General features: G+C 33.9%; 1 protein-coding gene across 1 annotated transcript in view; it reads left to right on the top strand.

The window, feature by feature from the left end:
• Nucleotides 1-20331, top strand: part of Tfec (transcription factor EC) — a 186993-nt gene that overhangs the window by 26588 nt on the left and 140074 nt on the right. The window lies entirely within an intron of this gene.

The following is a 20331-nucleotide window of genomic DNA, read 5'->3' as shown; positions in this document are numbered from 1 at the left end:
CAAACCCAGATTTGCTTCAGATTGTCCTGATAAAGCAGTAAAAATCACCTTTATTACATTTTAACTCTTGAGCACATTCGGTTTTGAGATCTATTCTTACTGGCGATGTTCCAACTAATCCCTTCAAAATGTCCACAGTTTGATCTTTTCAGTGTAGACCTGAATGGTCAACTACTTCATCTGATGCCCAATCTAAAAAGCAGCAATTTGTTCATATCCTTAAGAAGACATTGCAAAATAGCAGTGCTGTATAAACAAAACTAAGTAATATGACTTACGGTTGATTTCAGTTGTGACGAATTTTGATTACATACAGAGTTTTGACTCATGGAACAAGTTTAGGCACTAACTCCTAAAATAATGCCTCTGGCTGCTCCACAGCGCATCACATCACTGGCAGGCATATTCTACTGATCTGGAGGGAACAGCCTAGTTCCTGATTTAAAAATATGCAACCAGTTGACCTCTTCATCCAGTTTTCTCTACAGATTTTTGGAGCATAAAATGAAGCATAATGACCTAATATGATTATAGGCAAGAGAGAAACTTCAAAGCAGGATTTTTAGGAGTGCAGAAAGTGACAACAATAATTAAGTACCTGGATCCTAGCATTTATTATGCTGATGTAGAAAAAGCTTGTTTCAACCCACTTTGTATTTTCTGTGTTTTAACGCGCCAAGGAAACTAAATCCTGCAAACTGTTATTTCCAGTAAAGATTTCTTAGGGCAAAACCTCAACCTATGTATTGGAGGTGATGCTAGAGAAAGACAGAGGGAACAATAGTTTAAGAAACATTTTTTTTCAAGTACTCTCATATTTGCTTACAAAAATAACTCTAAACATGAACTTTGCAAATTAAAACTGTTTCTTTTTTCTTCTTTATTTTTGAAGATTCCAGATAGCAATATTTTGTATGCAACTAGTTAAAAATGATAACAAATAAAATGATTATGCTTGCTCTTATGGTATGTATAAAGTTACTAAATTTGTAAGTGAGGAATAAGTTTTAGATTATATTGAAGGTATTTTTGTGGTATTTTTGTTCTGGATGGCAGAATTGTCAATGACTCTTATCTGATTAATACATCAATGCTGAAAAGTGGGTCCATGTTTTTTTTTGTCCCAGAGGAAGTCTAAAGTGACTGATCTTTGTATTTTGTTCTTGTTTTTATTTTGTCCAAGATATTTATTAACTCCTGCATGAGGGTACAAATGACACTGATCATGTATTGGTTCAATTTCCAGATGGTATGAAAACGTAGAGATTTACTATCTATATTGTATACTTAATTGTTATTTATAAATCAACATTTAAAAATTTGCTCCACATAAGTAAATTATAAATGAGATCTGAGTCTTAATGTGCTGAGTAAAATTTTATATGAATACACATTAATGTAAATTATATATTATATATTAAAGTAAAAGGAAAGTTCACTAATATAATGTCATGTAAATAAATAGGTGTGAATAAAAGTTGAGCATCCCATAATTTGAAAATCTGAAATATGGAATGCTTCAAAATCTGAAACTTTTTGAATGCTGACATAATATCAAAAGTGGAAAATTTCACACATGACCTCATATGACAGGTCACAGCAAAACATGGGATGTATTAAAAATATTCTATAAATTACATGTAAAAGGTGTATGTGAAACATAAATGCATTTTTTATTGAGGCTTGGGTTCTATTTTAGTTAGCTTTCATGTCACTGTGACCAAAATACACGACAAGAACAATTTTAGAGGAGGGAAAGTTTATTTGGAGCTCATGGTTTCATAGGTCTCAGTTCATAGACAACTGGCTCCATTGCTCTGGGTCCAAGGGGAGGCAGAACACCATGAGAAAAGAACCCAGTGGAGAGAAGCTCTTGCTTCAGAGCATCAAAGAAACAGGTGGAGGGGCACTGGGAAGATCCACTTTCCAGGGTGTGCCACCTCCTCAAGTCATGCCCTGTCTGCCTACTATCCCTTCAGTCCATTTAAACTAGGATGGACTGATAAGCTTGTAGCTCTCTGAATACTCCTGCATTAACAGGAGTTTTTGGGAAAACTCATATCCAAACCACAACAGGTCCCTTCCCTAAGACTTCTCTTTATGTATCTGCAAATACTCAATTTTTTTTTTGAAATCTGAATTACTTTTGATTCCAAGTATTTTGTGTAAGAGGTACCATGACTACATTTTGCAAAACTCTAATCTAGGTAAAGCATTGGAAAGTGGAATGAGGATGAAGGACCATCTTTGAGAAATAATGTGCAGAGTAATGACAGCAGGACAGAAGATGCATTATTACTAAATGAACAGCTTTGGAAACATAAAATTTGATGTGTTTACATTACATAGGTAGAGTTACCCAACAGTTAGTTCGAAATGTGGCTTTGGAGAGTCAGTTATCATTGAACTTACATTTTGCAGTATGTTTTGCATATATTACTTCATTTGATCCTTATAGTATCCTGTGATTCAGTCACCATTCTCATTTTACAAGTTTATTCATTCACTCATTCATTTATGTGACAAATATTTATTAAGTACCTTTTATAACTATGATAAGCACTAGGACATGACACTTAAGAAAATTTGCAAAATTTTCTGCATTACGAAAAATTACATTCTAAGATGAAGAAAAAAAGAAGTTTAAAGTAAGATTAATGCAAGCTAGTAAGAGGTTGAATCTGAATTGAAACTCAGGTGATATTTTAAAATTTTAACTGTGTGCCCTTTTCTCCTTAAAGGGGCACTTGATATAAACCAACCACATCATGCTGCATTAGAGGGAAAAATATAGAGTGAGAGTGACAGAATAAGAAAGATATTAAAAACATTTATAGTGGTTATATTAATACATGTAGTGTACAGAATGAGGAAATGTGCATATCTACCACAAGTAAATTGCTCATCTTATGTTTAGGTAGTATATTATGTTTTCAGCACTGCTAAAATTCCTATGAAGTAGAATTTTCCAGAAGAGACACTATGAGAAACTATGCCATATGATGAACTAGATTAACTTTACACAAAGACCAAAGACTTAGAGAAACCTTGGTGACTTCTTTTTAATTATGAAAGATTGTTTTTTAAAAATATTTTTTAGTTGTAGTTGGACACAATAACTTTATTTTATTTATTTATTTTTATGTGGTGCTGAGGATCGAATCCAGCGCCTTGCACATGCTAGGCAAGCACTCTACTGCTGAGCCACAATCCCAGCCCCTGAAAGATTGTTAATCATAGCTACTTGAATGGTCTAGTTAAGGTTGCCTAATCATGACAGTTTTTAAGCAAGTTGTAGAAACATTTTGTTGTGTTAAACCTTAGATGGAGAACTCCTAAGGCCCCTTCCAACATATGGGATATTAGATGGATAGCATAGGAATTTATGGTTGTATTCTGTTTTCTTCCAAATTAGTGAATTTTGCCACAAATTAAAATGAAGACAATATGGACTTTCCATAACAAAGATTTTTTGCTATCCTCCTATTTGCTTCTGCTTGCTAAAAGTTAGATAAAAGTTCTATAACTAATGTTTCCTGTTCTAGTCTCCTGTCTTCAGTTGCTTATTGCTCATTTAAAAAAATAGTTGTAGATGGACACATTCCTTTATTTTATTTATTTATGTGGTGCTGAGGATCGAACCTATTGCCCCATGCATGCTAGACAAGTACTCTAGCTCTGAGCTACAACCCCAGCCCTCATTTCTCATTTATTTATTTAAATTGACAATAAATACTCTCTCTATATATGTATACATATATATGTATACATATATATGTTGTACTACACAATGATAGAATTATGCATTGCAGAATGATTAAATCAAGCTAATTAATATATCCATTACACTACATACTTATTTTTGTAGTAAAAACATTTGAAATCTATGCCATTAGCAATTTTAAAATACACATTACATTGTTATCAAGTATAATTAGCATATTGTTTAGCAAATCTCCTGATATTATTATGCTTATGTAACTGAAATTTTGCGTCCTTTGACTAATATCTCCCAACAGCCATCCTTCCACCTAACCCCTGGTAACTGCTGTTCTATTCTGCTTCTGCGCATTTGACTCTTGGATTCCATATATAATTGAGATCATATGGTACTTGTCTTTCTGTGCTTGACTTGACGTTATTGCTTTTTCTCTCCCATCATTGGAGATCTTGAAAAAAATAACATAAGTAATAAGAGTAATAAGATGTGATCAATTTGGAGTGTTTATTTCGAAATTATTAGATTTTTTTTTTTTTAAGTAGTGAGAATCAAATCCAGGGCATGGAGCTTGCTGGCTAAGTGCTCTACAACTGAGTTACATCCACAGCCCCTATTTATACATTTCTGAATTTGGGGTTCTGACCACTTTTCCCTTACTGGTTTCTTCCTCAGACTTTCATGAAGGTGTGTAGCATTAGTTTCCTCACAGCTTACCATATTACCACTTTCACTTCCTTCTGTCTGCATTTGAAGAAGTCCTTCCATTTGCTCACATGTTAGCTTCCATATTTGTCATGCTGACTTAGACATCAGTGAAAATGACAGATGAGGCCTCACCTCTCATGGAACTCATAGTTTAGCTAGTGAATGGGTAAGAAAAGAAACTGCCAGATCTCTGTGATCAGTGACAGTTTCCATCAGTAAAACTATAGAGAACTTAAAAAAACAAAAAACAAAAAACTACCCCACACTTAAATTACTCAAAGGAAGTTTCCAGTACTTAAAATATACAAGAGTAAGCAAAGATATTGTTAAGTTGATGTGCATGGGTGTGTTACATGTGTGGTATTGGGAATGTGGCAAGATAGAGAAGAATGCAGAAAAAAATGACTGAATCATTGACATGACTATGATGAGGACAAGGAGAACATCTGCGGTTGAAGGTGGTAGGTACAGAGCACCCCGTAAGGGAAAAAGCACATTAGGAAAAGCCATCTGGGGAGAACTTAGCTAAGAACTAGCCTCAGAAATGATAAAAATATAAGGATACTGGCAATCACAATGGGAGTAAGAAAGATACCATACATGAAGGTTATGTTCCAGATCTTGTTCTTTTACCATTTTATTGGGGAGCATTTGGAATGAATTTTATTATCTTTAAGACAAAAATTACATTTAGCATCCTTTCTATGCTTATTGAAATATGGTGTGCCAATGCAAAGGAAAAACTTATGAGAAAGAAAATGTAAATTGTGTTTGTTTCACTTGTATCTTTCAGTAACAACTCTTCTTCTCTTTTACACTTCTATATCAGGCTGTGGCTTATCTACATTGACTTCTCTATCTGAGTCACATTTACAGACTACTTTGATGTTATTTTTTGTCCACTTGCCTTTAAACAACATTTTTGACAAACTACTCTTTTATATCCATCCAAATATTTGGATAGTCTTTGGGTTGACAAGGCTTTTCTAAATATAAAGAAAAGTCAGTCAGAAACTACAAATAAAATATCAATAGATCAATTGCTAAAACAGAGGAAGCACAAAGGATATAACCTCTCTAAAGCACAAACTGTACAAAGTCTGATGTAATATTCAAAATAGTAAACAAAGAAACAAAACAAAACTGAAGCAGAACCTTGCCAGTTTTAGGTGACATACCCATAGATTCCACATACCCAGGAAGTTAAACCAGGCTTAATTCATACTCAGGATAATATCATGAAGCAAAAATATTTAAAGCTAGGTAAGAGAAAAGGAAAATGGGCTTAAAATGGATAAGAATTTAAATAATCAAAAACATCTCATCAGCAACAATAGAGACAATGGAGTAATGAAAGAAAAATAATAATCTAAAATTTTATACCTAGCTAAACAATTACTTAGGGATAAGGAAAAATAAATCTATTTTTAGTTATACAAATACTAAAAAAAATCAGCAAAAAAATTGATGCCAGATAGAAGGTGTGGTTTATAAGAAATAATAATGAACACAGAAATCACTTGGCAATAAACCTATTATTCATATGTAAATAACTAATCCTTACTTGCATAAATCAAAGTTAAACAAAATCTTCAGACCAGTGCTGTTCAAAGTATGATCATCTGAGCTGAACCTGTGCAAAAACTAGTAGGATTTATTTATTGTACAGAAATAGAGAGTAATAATAGTTGGAGACTTTTGGAGATATTTGACTTTGCCTCAATATTATTAATTGGAGGAAAAAGCAGTTTTACAATTGTTTGAGAAGTACTTCTCTGGGTGGAAGTAGCAAAACTGGAGGAAGGGTCAAGTTTAATGAGTAATTGTGCTACAGTCTTGTAGTACTTGAGGGAAAAAAATTAAAGATTTTTCAGAAAGTCTATAAAAAATATATTAAACACAAAACAGAGAAGTGGAATATTTAGCCTCCAATTCAGTTGAAGAAAAGAATGTTGGAGCAAAAGAAGTAGTATTAATTTAACAATGGGAGAAAGAAGAAGAAAAAGAAGTGGAGGAAGAGTTACATGGAAATACAGAAGAGATAATAGAAGTAAGTCCAAATTTATCAGTACTTTTAATAAAAGCAAATAGTTTTCTCTCACTGATGGATAGAAATTATTACACTGGACAAAATAACCCCGAGTCCAGACGTGTTGTTTTGAAGAAAATACTTTTAAAAAATCAGAAAATTTGAAACTAAAGAATAAAAATCAAGAATTTTCTAACATAAAGTAATATGATTCAATATTACTTACTTTTCATTTCTGTTTTGGCCAGAGTTGGAAGGTGGATTTTCTTAATGCTTTAGTCTCTAGAGTGACTGACATTAATGTTACCTTGGGTTCTGATTCCACATTTTCTTTCAGTAACTTCTCTTGCTAATGTGCTTTTTGTCATTCCTTGGGCACATGCTTGGTGGCCTTTTAAATGTGAAAACTAATGAGTTTCAGTTCTGGGAAAATTTCTTTTTATTAATTCTTTGATCATCCCTTCCCTTCTATTTTTTTTTCCTTGAACTCTTCATGATTTGCTTAATGTTGTACTTCCATGATTAAACATCTTTCTATTTCCCCCCTCCCATTTCCATCACTGTTTTTTATTGTAACATTTTGAGGTAGCTCCCTTATATTTATTTATTTATGAAAATAGATTTTTCCCAACTTTAATGCATCCTGAATTTTATTTCAAAAAATATATTCTTTTATTTGATACTTCAATCTTTATTTTTTTCTTTTATCCTCTGTAAACATTTTTTTAAAATTTTGTTTTAAGTTTCTTTTTCCCCTATGCCTATTTATTGGAGGTTTCCATGCTATCTGGCTGAATTTCTGTAAAGTAAAAACCTCTATTTGAGGCAGAGGACCAAATGCGTGGTGAGAACATGGGAAGTTGACTACTCCCAGTCATACTTTTTCATACTGCCCTATTTTTGCTAGGAGCCCTCTGTAATATCAGAATGGCTTTCCCCACTGTCCTGTACACCCTTGAGACATTGTTTTTTTCAGTCCTTTTATGCTTATTCCAGATGGTTTTCAATCCTACAACTTCAGCTTTGATCTCAATTGTCCTACATTGATAATTCCCAACTGGATATTTTCTTCCAAAAGGCATTTCAAGCTAAAAATATATCTCAGTAAAGTCATCAACTCCCCAAGACATCTCTTATGTTCTTGGCTACTTAAACTGCTATCATCCTTGAGTTCATCCATCACATTCAATCTAATCAACCACGCCTAAATAAATTCTTTCTTTTTGGGATTTCTTGGAATTGTCTCTTCCATTTTGTTCTGGCCACTGCATGCACTCCATCAATTTTACTTCTTGTCTAAACTGATGTAATATACCCTCTGAATGAATTCCCCATGTCTCCGTATTCAAGACCTTGTCATGCATTGCCATCTGATCAATTGTCCTAAAGCACAATTGTGATTGTGTTCTCAGAAGCTCAAAAATTTCAATAAGTTTTTGCCATTTGTTTAATTAAAGCCAAATTCTTGAGCTTGGAATTTAATATCTTTCATGTTCTAATTCTAACCTAGCTTTCTAATATAATTTCCTATAGATTCATGTCACATTTTCTATACATTCAGTAAAAGGAATCAGCTAATATTCTCATAATCATTCTTGCTTTACCAACTCTGTGTATTTGTATATGGTAAATCTTCTGCCTGCATTATTTTTGTAATAACCCTCAATCCTGAATATTTAAATCATACTTGCATTTTAGTACAGATAAAAAATGACACCTCTTCCATCAAATAATATCTTGCCTGTATTGAATCTACCTGCTATATATAATATTTATCAAGGTATGAAAATATAGATTATTTGTGTAAGATACATGTATTTACTTAAGAGTTGCAATGGAATTACTATCTGTTGGGTATATGTGGACTTTCTCTCCTCAGTAAGATAACTTGAGAATAAGATCTGTTACTTCTATTCTTTGTTTACTTCTACAATCTGTTCTTTTGTGGTAAAATAGCATTATATGTAGCATATAGATAATTGTCCTGTGATGCCTTTGAAAATGTCAGCTTAAAAAATTGGGGGGAAAATTTACACTGGAGAGTTTTTTTCCTGTCCTCAAGATAGAGTCAGTTGCTACCCCTTAAAATAGTCTAATTATTTTAGTGGAGACCTAGTTATAAAACTACTTGCAGTTGCACTAGAAATAGAATTCTGGTGTCACTTAATGAGATTTTTCAAGTTCACATTACTTATTCTGCAGACTTCTTCATTTGGGTAGATTATTTAATATTTTATTTGTTTTATTATTCACATTTTGGGGGTAAAATATTTCCATTCACATTCAGAGTTAGTTGGAATTATGTTCCAGAGTTTGAGCGCATGGAACTTTCTCTCAGCTCTGTTATTTCCAAGTGTGCAGCTGCTTGCCGTGTCTGTGAGTCATACCCCTGAAGCAGGTTTTCTGCTGTTGCCCAAGAAGTAAAACTTTGTCTAGCTTAGAATGCAAGTTAACAATTCACTACCTTTTTAGTAACATTTTTTTCTCCTTCCCTGATTTTCCTTCTTTCACTGCCTGCACACAAACAACTATATTCAATGGAAAACATGTATAGTTATATTTTAAACTATATTTTGAAATGTTTATACATATTTTAGGATTTTGGGGGACACTTTTCTATTTAATTTGTGATTGATGTTTTTACATAATAAAGGTGCATAAGATAAATCCTTTTCCATTCGTGGAGTATAATTCCAGCAATCATTTTTTTAAACTGTAGTTCTCTTCAGCTTTCTTTGCCAACTACCAACAGACCACTAGATATACTTCAATTACAATGATTCTTCCTGCCCATTTCTAGTGATGTATGTAATGAGATCTCATGTTATGTTTAAAACCACACTAAGATTTATAGAGCATATCGGGATATTTAAACCATAGAAATTCCTTCACAATTATAAAACTTATAAAATTATTTGAAAATAATTAAATAATAAGCAGATGGTAATAAACACAAATGTAAGAAGTTAGAGAAGAAAGAAGTAAGCTTGATGAGAGTAGTAGAGAGACACTTATGGAAAAGGTGGAATTTGAATTGGCTCACAATACCAGAGATGGGTGCAAAAAGAGTAGTTACACTTGAGATTTGGGGATAGTGAAACGTCAATGAGAAAGGTAGCCTGAGCAGTCAGTATATGTGCCAAGGTGAAGTGTGGGTTTTTGTGAGTTAGACTCAGGCTTCATAAAAGTACAAAGGGATACCCATAAGCTTTCAAGCTTTTAGTAGGGAAGTGTTGTCATAAAAATGTTTAAATATACTGACTTCAGGTGAGACTCCTAAGGGCCAAGGTGTGTCATAAATGATGAAGAACTCAAAGGGTGACAGCTAATTGGCTAAAATAAAGGTACCTGCAAATAGAATGCTTTTGAGACAATTTGGAATTATGAACTAAGAGAAACTAGGCTCAGAATGGAAGGAAAAGAAGAAGTTGGATCCAAAAGACCAAAGGAGAAGATTTAATGTCACCTTACATTTTTTTTGTAATAAACCCCCAATATTTTAGAATTTCAATACTTAGTTCACATGCAGTTCCCCAGTTTAGGCCACTAGGTGGTGATCTTTGTTAATCGGTAACTTGTTTTTTAAAGACAAGTTCAGTGGTTGTATAAAAAAACTGTTCTGTTTCATACAATCTGTGACATATAACATTCATATCCATGGAAATATGTCCATGAATGTTTCTCCTTCTCTTTTGTTACTTATGGTCTTATGTAAGATAGAGGAAATGGGAAGAAGATAAATATTTAGATATCAGTTCTCAAGCTTGCTTGGCTCATTGTCATTTCCCAGTCTGGTCACTGCCTTTTGGGAGCATAGTGCAGTAAAAGGGATCCTCTATCTTGCTGCCTTGATAGGTATCTTCTGCAAGGGTTTTCCTACACTAAAGCCAGTGTTGACCACGGTGAGGCGAGTGGAAAAGAGGGACATAGGGGGCTTGGCTAAAGGGTCATTCTCATGTCACTTTGTTTTACCTGGTCTCCAACCCTCATTGTTTCTAATTGTCGTAGAACCTCACCTTCTGCTTCTCACCATGCTGGAGTTTATAAGCTAAGTAGTCACATCCTTAAGTTAAAGAAAACATGCTACCTAACAGGTGAAAAGGGAGACAACTTTTGAGAGGACCTAGTGTGTGGTAGGCACTGTCACTGCTTGTTGAAGGAGTGATTGAACGATGGATATGAATGAGCATCAGTAATGCAGTGTAGAGAAGAAATGTTCTTAGTCCCAGATTGCTCAGTGATTGTTCCCATGGCAATGATGTGTGCTATTTAGTTGTATGTGCCTTACCTAGTCCTATGTACCCTAACATTTGCACCCTGTGGCCTTGAGAACCCAATCACCATAGCTAACTTTGTTCTGTGGGGAAATGCTTTCTGAGTTGCAAACAGTCAACTTACTAATGAACTTTTGTTAACCTGTGATTTTATAACAAGTTCTTATTAAATGAACTAATAGCACAGTTCATAAAAGTCACTTTTGAAGTGCTTAGTCACAGCAACATGTAATTAACAGTAAAGGCTTAAAGTGCAAACAGGGGTCTTATCTATCCAAACAGTTTTTTTTAATGCCAAGTTTCTTAATGATCTTTAATAAACCCTTGCAATTGCAACAACAATTACAACTTCAGTGGCTTCAGTAAGTCTGAAGGCTCCTCCTTAATTTATTTCTAACATTTCCCTGTAGAGAAGAAATTCTGGGCACCGAGCTACAGCTATACATTTGTTACCTGTTCTGAAAATTAGGTTGTCAATTCTCTCTTTAGTAGAAGAAAGGAAGGTTATTTCCTTTCCTCCCAATAGCTACATTTTAATGAATTTTTTATTTTACTGATTTATTCTTGACTGCTTTTTCCTTTCCATTTGACCTTTTGGGCCAATCAGGGCTTTTAGCCAAGGATCAAAGAAATCTGAGTCCTGGCTTAGGCAAATCCCAGACTCATTTCTTTTACCTTATTTCTCTGCCTCATCTCTGTCTGACAAAGATAATCATCACATAATATTAATCACTTGGAACCCTGACCTCTGAAATAGTGAATCGGTAGAACAAAATTTCTTGACAGCAAGTCAATACATTTTAATGCTGCTACATTTTAAAATAGTGATATGCTTTTATTTATCTACTTTTTGTTAAAATTCACATAACATAAAATTCACTATCTTAACTATTTTTAATTGTACAATACAGTGACTTCCAGCACGATCACAGTGAACTATAGCCATCACCATTGTCTACAGTCATGCATCAATTAATGACAAGGGGTAAGTTCTGCAAAAATGTATTCTTAGGTAATTTTGTCACCGAGTGAACATCATCGAGTGCATTTACACAAATTAAGATGGCCATGATGTCAGTAGGCCATATTGTGTCATGGGATCACTCTTGTGTATGTGATTCATCACTGATGGAAACACCATGATGTGGTACAGAACTGTAATTCCAGAACATTTTCTTCACTGTCCCCCCAAACTGGCAGGCACTTCCAATTTCTTTCTCTTCCTGGCTTCCGACAGCCGCTAATTGCTTTTTCCTCCCGACGGATTCGCCTATTTTGAATATTTCATGTATGTGGGTTTTTTCATTTCATTTTATTTTTTTCCATACATTTATCCATGCATTATAGTTGTATATAATGGTGGAATCTGTTACATATTCCTACATGCACACAATATAACAATATAATTTGGTCAATATCATTCCCCATCATACATATGGTACTTGTAATATGTGATAATGTGTGGCTCTTAGTGTCTGATTCCTTTCATTTAATGTATGAAATTGTTTCAAGTTTCCCTCATGTTGTAACATGCATTATTACTTTATTACTTTTAATGGCTGAATAATATTCTATGTATATATACAGCACATTTTGCATATCCATTATTATGTTGATGGAGTTCTAGGGTTGTTTCCACTTTTGGAGTACTACAAACATTTGTGTGAGTTTTTGTTTGAACACCTGTTTTTACTTTTCTTGGATATATACTAAAAAGGCAACTTGATGGGTCATATGGTAGCTCTCTAATTTTTTAGGAATCTAATTTTATTTTTATATGTGCTGGTATTGAGACATTGTTACATAGTTAAGATCTACTTATTAGATAGGGGTTTTTATGCAACCAGTAAATATTACTCATTATGTGATAAATTAAGGTGGAACATTAATCCTGTAGATTTTGTCCTTTAATTCAGTATTTGAGATCCTCAAATAAAGTATTTAAGCAGGGAAGGTAACTTGAAGTGGTATTTCTTCAATCAAAATTGCTGAAGCATATGTATCTCTGTTCTGTGCTTTCATCCAACAAATATTCACTGGGTTCCAACAGTGCATCAAGAAATATTTTAGGAACTGATAATATTGGCAAAAAGACAAAAACTATCCTATGCTAATGGAATTACAGTTCTTAACTCTAATTTTATGTTATGTGAATTTCACTTTAACAAAAAGTAGATAATTCTTAAAGTAGGAAAAATGGATAATGCTATCAAAAAATGATGCAAGGGATTGGTATGGAGTCCCCACCTAGCCTATAAGGGTGGTGCTTCTCAAATTTTAGTGGTGTGCATGGGAATCATCTGGAGGTGTTACTGAAAGGCAGATTTGAACTCAATAGGTTTAAATGGACCATGAGATTCTCTCTCTCTAGCAAATTCCCATGAGGGCCATGCTGCTATCCGTGGGCTGAGAAAACTTTCCTGAGCCAGTGACTTTCCAGGGTGGGCACAAATATGGAATGTGTATCAGGAGCCAGCCGAGTAAAATTCCAGGGTGAGAAAGTCCCACTGAGAGAAAACAATTGTTGCCTAGGTTCTGTGGCTTAGCAAGTCTGAGGGAGTGATGTGTAGTAGTAACCTTGTCTCCATCCCTGACACATAAGGCTATGAAAAGGCAGAATAAGCCAGAATACTTTTGACTCCCTGCCACATTACTCGGTCTTTTCTCCACTAAAAAGATGTGAGAATTCACTTTAAGACCCAGGAACACTTTTGAATCAGCTTCCTTCAGCTTAACAAATATATTTTTGCGAACATATTCTTTTCTCTCATACAATTCATTACAGCTCTAATTTCTTTTTAACCTTTAATTTCTTTTTTTGTGTGTACCTTGCCCTTTTTACTTAACATGTTGAGCATTTCCAATGTAATTAACCGTTCTGAAACATGACTTTATATGGAAATCTCAAAGTATATTTAGAAATTTCTGGATTTACATAATGTCCACTGTTAAATTACTTTTGGGGGCCTATTATAATCAAGGTTATAATGAATATTATTATTTATACATCCAATGTCATATCATTGATTAGTTTATTAGAATTTTTTTTAGAAAAATTATACCTGGTATTTTGATGACCAAAGTTTAATTATCCTCCATAAAAAAAACTGTTCTAATTTACATTTATACTATCAGGAAATAGTTGCATTTTCATCTCTATTTTCCCTGTATTAACTGGTACTGTAATCATCATTATTATTATTTTTTACTTTTTAGTGAGATACAAAATACATATTGTAGAATTTACTCATTTAAAGTGCACAATTTAGTGTTTTTAGAAATATACTTAAAAGATTATTTGTTAAATTTATTGTGTTTCAACTCTTGATATTTTCAATCTTTTGTTGGTACTCTCAGGCTTTCTATATAATTATTTATATGATTTATAATTAATAATTATCAACTTTTATTTATTCCTGATCTAGTGCATCAACTGGATCTACATTTTTCTCAAGTATTGTTAATTCTATTTTGGTATATAATTCAGAGACATGGTCTTTGAGATCTGGTCTTTCTAAATTACCCAGGCTGACCTCAAACTTGGGATCCTCCTGCCTCTGCTACCTGAGTAGATCAAATTGCAGATATGCACTATTGTGGTTGTCCAAGGAGCATATGTTTTGAAGTCAAATATATCTGGATTTAATATTGTACTTGCTAAATGTGTGGCAAAAATTGTGAGGAAAATTTCTTATTATTGTTGAGTTTGGGCTTCTCTATTTGATACAAAAGAAGAACATTGATAAATAAGCTTATCAAGGGAGATAACAGATGAAGTGCATAGTAAAGTGCTTAGTGTATGGTAGATGTTTATTCCTTCTCCTTGACTTTCTAAAGATCAGTCATGTGCAAGAAATAAAATGATGCACAAAAAATACTTTGTCTACTACTAAATTATGTTCTTATAATGTAGTTGTCATTAAATAGTCTTTTCCAGGAATTCTCGAACTAGTCTATGCTTACCTTTTCTACATATATTTTATTTTTTATGCTGCCTACCTAGGATCCCATTTATGCCATCTCAGAAATACAGCCATATCTAGCATTAAAATAACCCAGAGAATCTCCCTTATTCTCCCTTGGATTGCTCAGAGATGTATCTCTCAGTACTTAAAGCCAAAAATTCTAACCTCTAAATTAAGTACCTCCTACTGTACCTTTGGAATTTTATCTTTAGTATTGTAACCTTTCATAATGTGCAACTATTGAGTTTGTTGGAGAAAGAGTGTTAAACTTTACTAATCATGTCTAAATCTTTTAGACCTACCTAATTTATTACATTCAAAATAGTGGGAGGGCCCTGAACAATTGTGTTTAGGCGCAGGACTTATCTTGGGGGTGAAAGAGGCACTACAGTCCCTTAAAATTAATTTTTCCATTAGAAAAAGATGCCAGCATGAAGTAGTTGATCAAAAGAGACTCTTTATGATACAGACACAATCAACTTGTTATTTTTTATATGTAACTAAGCACGAGCATTTTACTAAAGAGCTTAAAAACTTTGAGGAATAATTTTGATTATTTTGGAATTTGCCAACTTTTTATAATTCTGAATATATTTGAAATGGAGGGAAGAAATAATTCAAAATAAGATTTCAGTGTCTTTTTAAATGCTGAAAAATGTATTTTATTTGTTAGACTGACCATCAGTAGTGCTATGAAATGATGATTCAGAGACGGGTGAGTGAGATGTCTATTCTTGTCCTAAGTCAAGGCATTCACTGAAAAAATATTGCTTCAGGCCATAACTTTGTCATGCCACGGGTTAAATAAAGGTCAACTCCAAGTGAAAAATAACAATCAGTTGCTCTTTTGGTGTTAAAGGGGCAAAATAGTTATCATTTTAGATGCTTTTAGTGCTCTTATAATTCAACGATTTTGGATTTCTTTTTCCCTCAACTGAGAATTTTCAGGCCAGTGGTGTCCATAATGTATACGAGTGCCTTGGGGCATTTTGAAGGGGAAAAGAAGAAAATTTACCATATTTTAAAAATATTCCTGCCTATACAGGCTTTTGCATGATATTTAACAACTCAGTGATGTGGCAAACCCACAGGACTGAGAATACATTTCGCATATAATTTTATCAATAGTTATTTGGAACATAGATTCCTGCAGAACTAGGTTCTAGTCCCATCTTTGACTCACTGTTTATTTCTGTAAAGCATGTCTAGACACAAACTTGTAATTACTTTTCAGTATTTTTTCTGACATATTTGTCTTTGATAGGAAAGGGATTAAAAGCTATGGATGCCATTTTATCAGTTAATGGGACAGAGATCCACATTGCCTTGGGTTTTCATCTTGGCTTCATCACATTTTTAGATAGGGTTGGTGAAAGAATCACTGGTGATTATACCATCACACAGCAAGAGTTCATCAGATCACCCTGTATTTGTAATAGATGTCATTAGCTACTTTGTGATGAAGTGTCATATAGATGGCTTAGATACTGGGCACATTCTACTCAGTATTTGGAGACTTTCTTGGACTACCTGTGTAATTCTCCAAAAGCCATCTCCTTTGGTCAAGTAAGTTAGGTGAGAGAGATAGGTAGAGAACCTGTTAATAATTCTCAGGACAAACAAGATTCAAAGATCTCTACATGATTGATTTATTTGTGGGTCTAAAAGAGTAGGCAAAGTTTCTGCATGCCTTCACTAGAGACAATGACAAAGCATAGATTCTTCCAATAATGGTATTTGCTCCTGATTAAATAAGAAGGAACTTATCTACCATCCTCTTCTTTTGGTGAAAATATATCGATTGTTTTATTTGTTTGCATTGGTCACAAGAAAAAAAAAAGCAACTAACTATCATGGAATAAAATGCTGTTCTGTCTTTCCAAGAAAAGCCTCTCTTCATTAGAATATAAAAGTAAGTGATTTTCCCATTAAATACTGACTATTGTAGAAAGAGTCTTTCTGTGATTTGCAATAAATGATTGTGAAAATAAAAGCTTATTTGTTACTTGTCAGCCAAGCCAGAGAGCCTGGAGGTTGAAGAATCAGTAGATCCTTCTATGGAGAATCAGCTTGAAATTATGTACATTTTGGGGACGTGTGTTCTTATTTGCTCATTCATAGAAGAGTAGATTCTATTATTTTTAGAGCTATAAGGGGCCTTGCAGGCACTGCACGTGGAATACGGTCAGTAAATATTTGCTGAGTAGATGTGTGAATGTATTTTAATGTTCCTCTCATTGTTGAATTCCTTTCTATATTTTATATACTAGAGAGTCAGTTATCTTGTGCTTGAATATTTTAACTTACTGAAAGCTTACGAAACTCTGAGGCAGCCTTTTCCATTGGTGGATCACTCTAATTATTGGATCTTTTCTTTTCTCTTGAGTCAGATTTTATCACCGTGTAATTTCCACCCTTAGGTTTTAGTTTGGTTTTATGGGGGAACATTAAAATAAATCTACTTCCCTTTCACATGAAAGTTCATCACATATTTCAAGACAGCTATCATGTCCCCCATATAATTCTTTTCTTCTGTAAGCCAAACTATCATTTTCACATGATAGTGTTTCTGGTTCCCTAACCATCTTTGTTCTTTTCCATTTTTTTTTTTTTGGTTGATGTCTTTAGTATATTTATTTTATCATCTTACTATGCAGTGAATAAACTTTGACCAAGAACTGTGATAAAATTTTTATACATACTCTTTTTCTTAAATCCTCACACCAACATGCAAAATGCATTTTACTTAATGACAACACTGTGTGAAGGACATGTAGATAATAGGTGGGATTTAGAATCATACTGGCTGTAAATACCTAGCAAGTCACATGCAGTCACCTAACCTTTCTGTGCTGCAGTTTCCTTATCAAGAAGCTGGGGGATCATAAAGACTCCTTACTTCTAGGACTGTTGTATGCATTAGATGAGCTCATATTTGTAACGCACCTAGAAAAGCATCTGGCTCAGAAAAAGCATCATGTGTATTATGGTTTGGACGTGAAGTGTCCCCCAAAGCTCATGTGTGAGACAGGCAGGAAGGTTTAGAGGAGAAATGGTTGGGGTTATGAGAGTTTTAACCCAATCTGTGAATGAATCCCCTGACAGAGTTAACTGAGTGGTAACTGAAGGCAGGTAGGGTGTGGCTGGAGGAGGTGGGCATTGGAGGGGTGCCTTTGGATCTATATTTAGTATCTGTCCAATGGAATCTCTCTCCTCTTCCAGATATGTGAGCTACTTCCCTTGGCCACACTCTTCTGCCATGATGTTCAGCCTTACCTCAGTCTCTGGGGAATGGAGCTGGCTGTCTATAGACTGAGACCTCTAAAAGTGTGAGCCTCAAAATAAACTTTTCCTACTCTAAAATTGTTCTTGTCGGGTATTTTAGTCAAAGCAGTGAAAAAAACTGACTAACTGTATGAAGCAAATAAGATAATTTGTGCTTTTACTTTGTATTATACCCACTTCTTGTGGTCTTGGTGTTAAAGTGAATTTGCTGAATGACGGTTCCCTGAACATGTTCACGTCCTAACCCCTGGATTCTGCAGATGTTACCTTATATGGCAAAATACACTTGACAGTTATGATGAAGTTAAGGATCTTGGGATTGAGAGAGTCTCCTAGGTTATCCAGGTGACTTGATGTTATCACATGGTCCCTCAAAGGGACACAGAATTCAAAGAGAAGAACACATGATTAGGGAGGCACAGTTTGCAGTGACACATGATAAGATGGAGGAAGGAGCTGAAAGCCAGGTTCTATAACCCAAAGAAAGGAAGGAAAGAGATTCTCAACTAAAGTCTCCAGAAAGAGCTAGCCCTGCAAAAGTCTTGATTTTGGAAAAGGGAATCTGACTTAAAATTTCTTTCCTATAGAACTATCAGAGAAAAATGAGTATTGTTTTAAATCCCTAAGTTTTTTTTTTTTTAAACAACAGCCACAGGAAATTAATACAGCAGTGTGAAAATTCTGAAATCTTGCATTAGAAATAACTCAGGTACATAGAGCCTGAATTGTTTCTGTGATGAATATCATAGGTATTGTGTTCCAGGTCAACATGTAGAAAAGTATAGCTCACAAACAGAAGGTTCCCAGTTGGAACATGTGATTGTCCTAACAGCATGGGTAAAGAGATTTCAGTAACAAAAAGCGACTCTAACAAAGTTAGATCCCTTCTACTTCTCTTGGGTCTCATTGACATTCCGAACAATCAAGAGTGTGGAGAAGTTTCTCTTTCTCTTTCCATATGCCTTTGACTTTCTGTTGTGTCAAATGTCCTTCCCGCTCATGACCTTTAGGGCCCCCTTTCAATTACTTCTTTGTTTCCCATTATTCTACCTATCACACTAGTTAAAAGATAGCAATTTATTGAGTACATGCTATGTGTTAAGTACTGTTTGGGGTTGAGTGTCAAAATGTTATAATAATAGTGACTATTACACTGTATTGTTATAATAATCACTATTAAGATAATAATAAGAATTTTTATTTTTAATTGTGTGAATTTAATTTTTTCCCAACTTAGTTTCCTCCCCATTGGGAAAGCATCTATTCTATGTATTTCTCTAAGTACTGTTAAACATGTTGAACAGAAAATGATGAATGATAGATTCTGGGTCTATACTTAGCAATATTATTTCAAGTCGGTTTCCAAAACTTATACCTGTCTGTCTCCAAAAGGCCATAAAAATATACAACTCTGAGACCTTAGAGTTATTTTCAATTTATCAATAAGTGAACATTTTGGGAAAGATTAATTTCATGTTATTAGTCATATCTCTCTGGATGGTACTTTTAGCAACTTTGAACTTAACTAATAATTAAGCTCACATAGATTTACCAGTGAACATATTATAAGAATCTTTGTGAAATGCTTTGCTGAAATTAATATTTACTTATGTTGTATTAAAATACTTCCGACAATCACCTGGGGAAGATATATAACTTATTCTTTTGTATAGAATGATGTTTTGTTGTCCTAGGGCTGTCAGCAAATTACTAAAATGGGTAGTATGGCTTCAAACAACAAAAACTGCTTCTCTCATACTCCCGGAAGGGAAATCCAAAATCAAGTTGTTAACAGAGGTCATTCCTTCTTGGGGGCTTACAGACTTTTCTTTTCAGTTTGCGTTCTCTGAGTATCTTTTCTTCTTTCTGTAACACCAGTCATATTGAATTGAAAACCCTACCCTATTGCAATATAACCTTAATTTTCGACTTAAATATGTCTGCAAAGATCCAATTTCCAAATAAGGTCAAAGGAGCTAGAGCTTCATCATATTTTTTTTGTGTGTGTGTGGGAAAAAGTGGATAGAATTCAATCTACAATAATATGGATAAGGAGATATCACTAAAATGACTGGAGGTACACATTCAGAACATGAACCTAGGATTTTTATCACTATAAAATACTCTCTGACTTCAGTTCCATCTTTTCTAGTAAATTTCACATTATTTTTCATGAATTCACACAGTAATTATTTAATAATATGCCTTAGAAGTTTATGTGGGCTAAATTTAATCTCACTATTTCTTAGTTTCTAAAATATATTTTCATTTTTAGTACGTTTTCTCATCAATAATGCTACATTCTTATATACTTTTCTTGTTTCCAATCTTATATAATTGTTCTGGGCCTTG

The sequence above is a fragment of the Marmota monax genome, unplaced genomic scaffold (assembly GCF_021218885.2).
Source record: "Marmota monax isolate L192 unplaced genomic scaffold, Marmota_monax_Labrador192_F-V1.1 WCK01_AAM20220418_F8-fsc00027, whole genome shotgun sequence".
Lineage (NCBI taxonomy): Eukaryota > Metazoa > Chordata > Mammalia > Rodentia > Sciuridae > Marmota > Marmota monax.
This window is presented reverse-complemented; position numbering and strand designations above follow the sequence as displayed.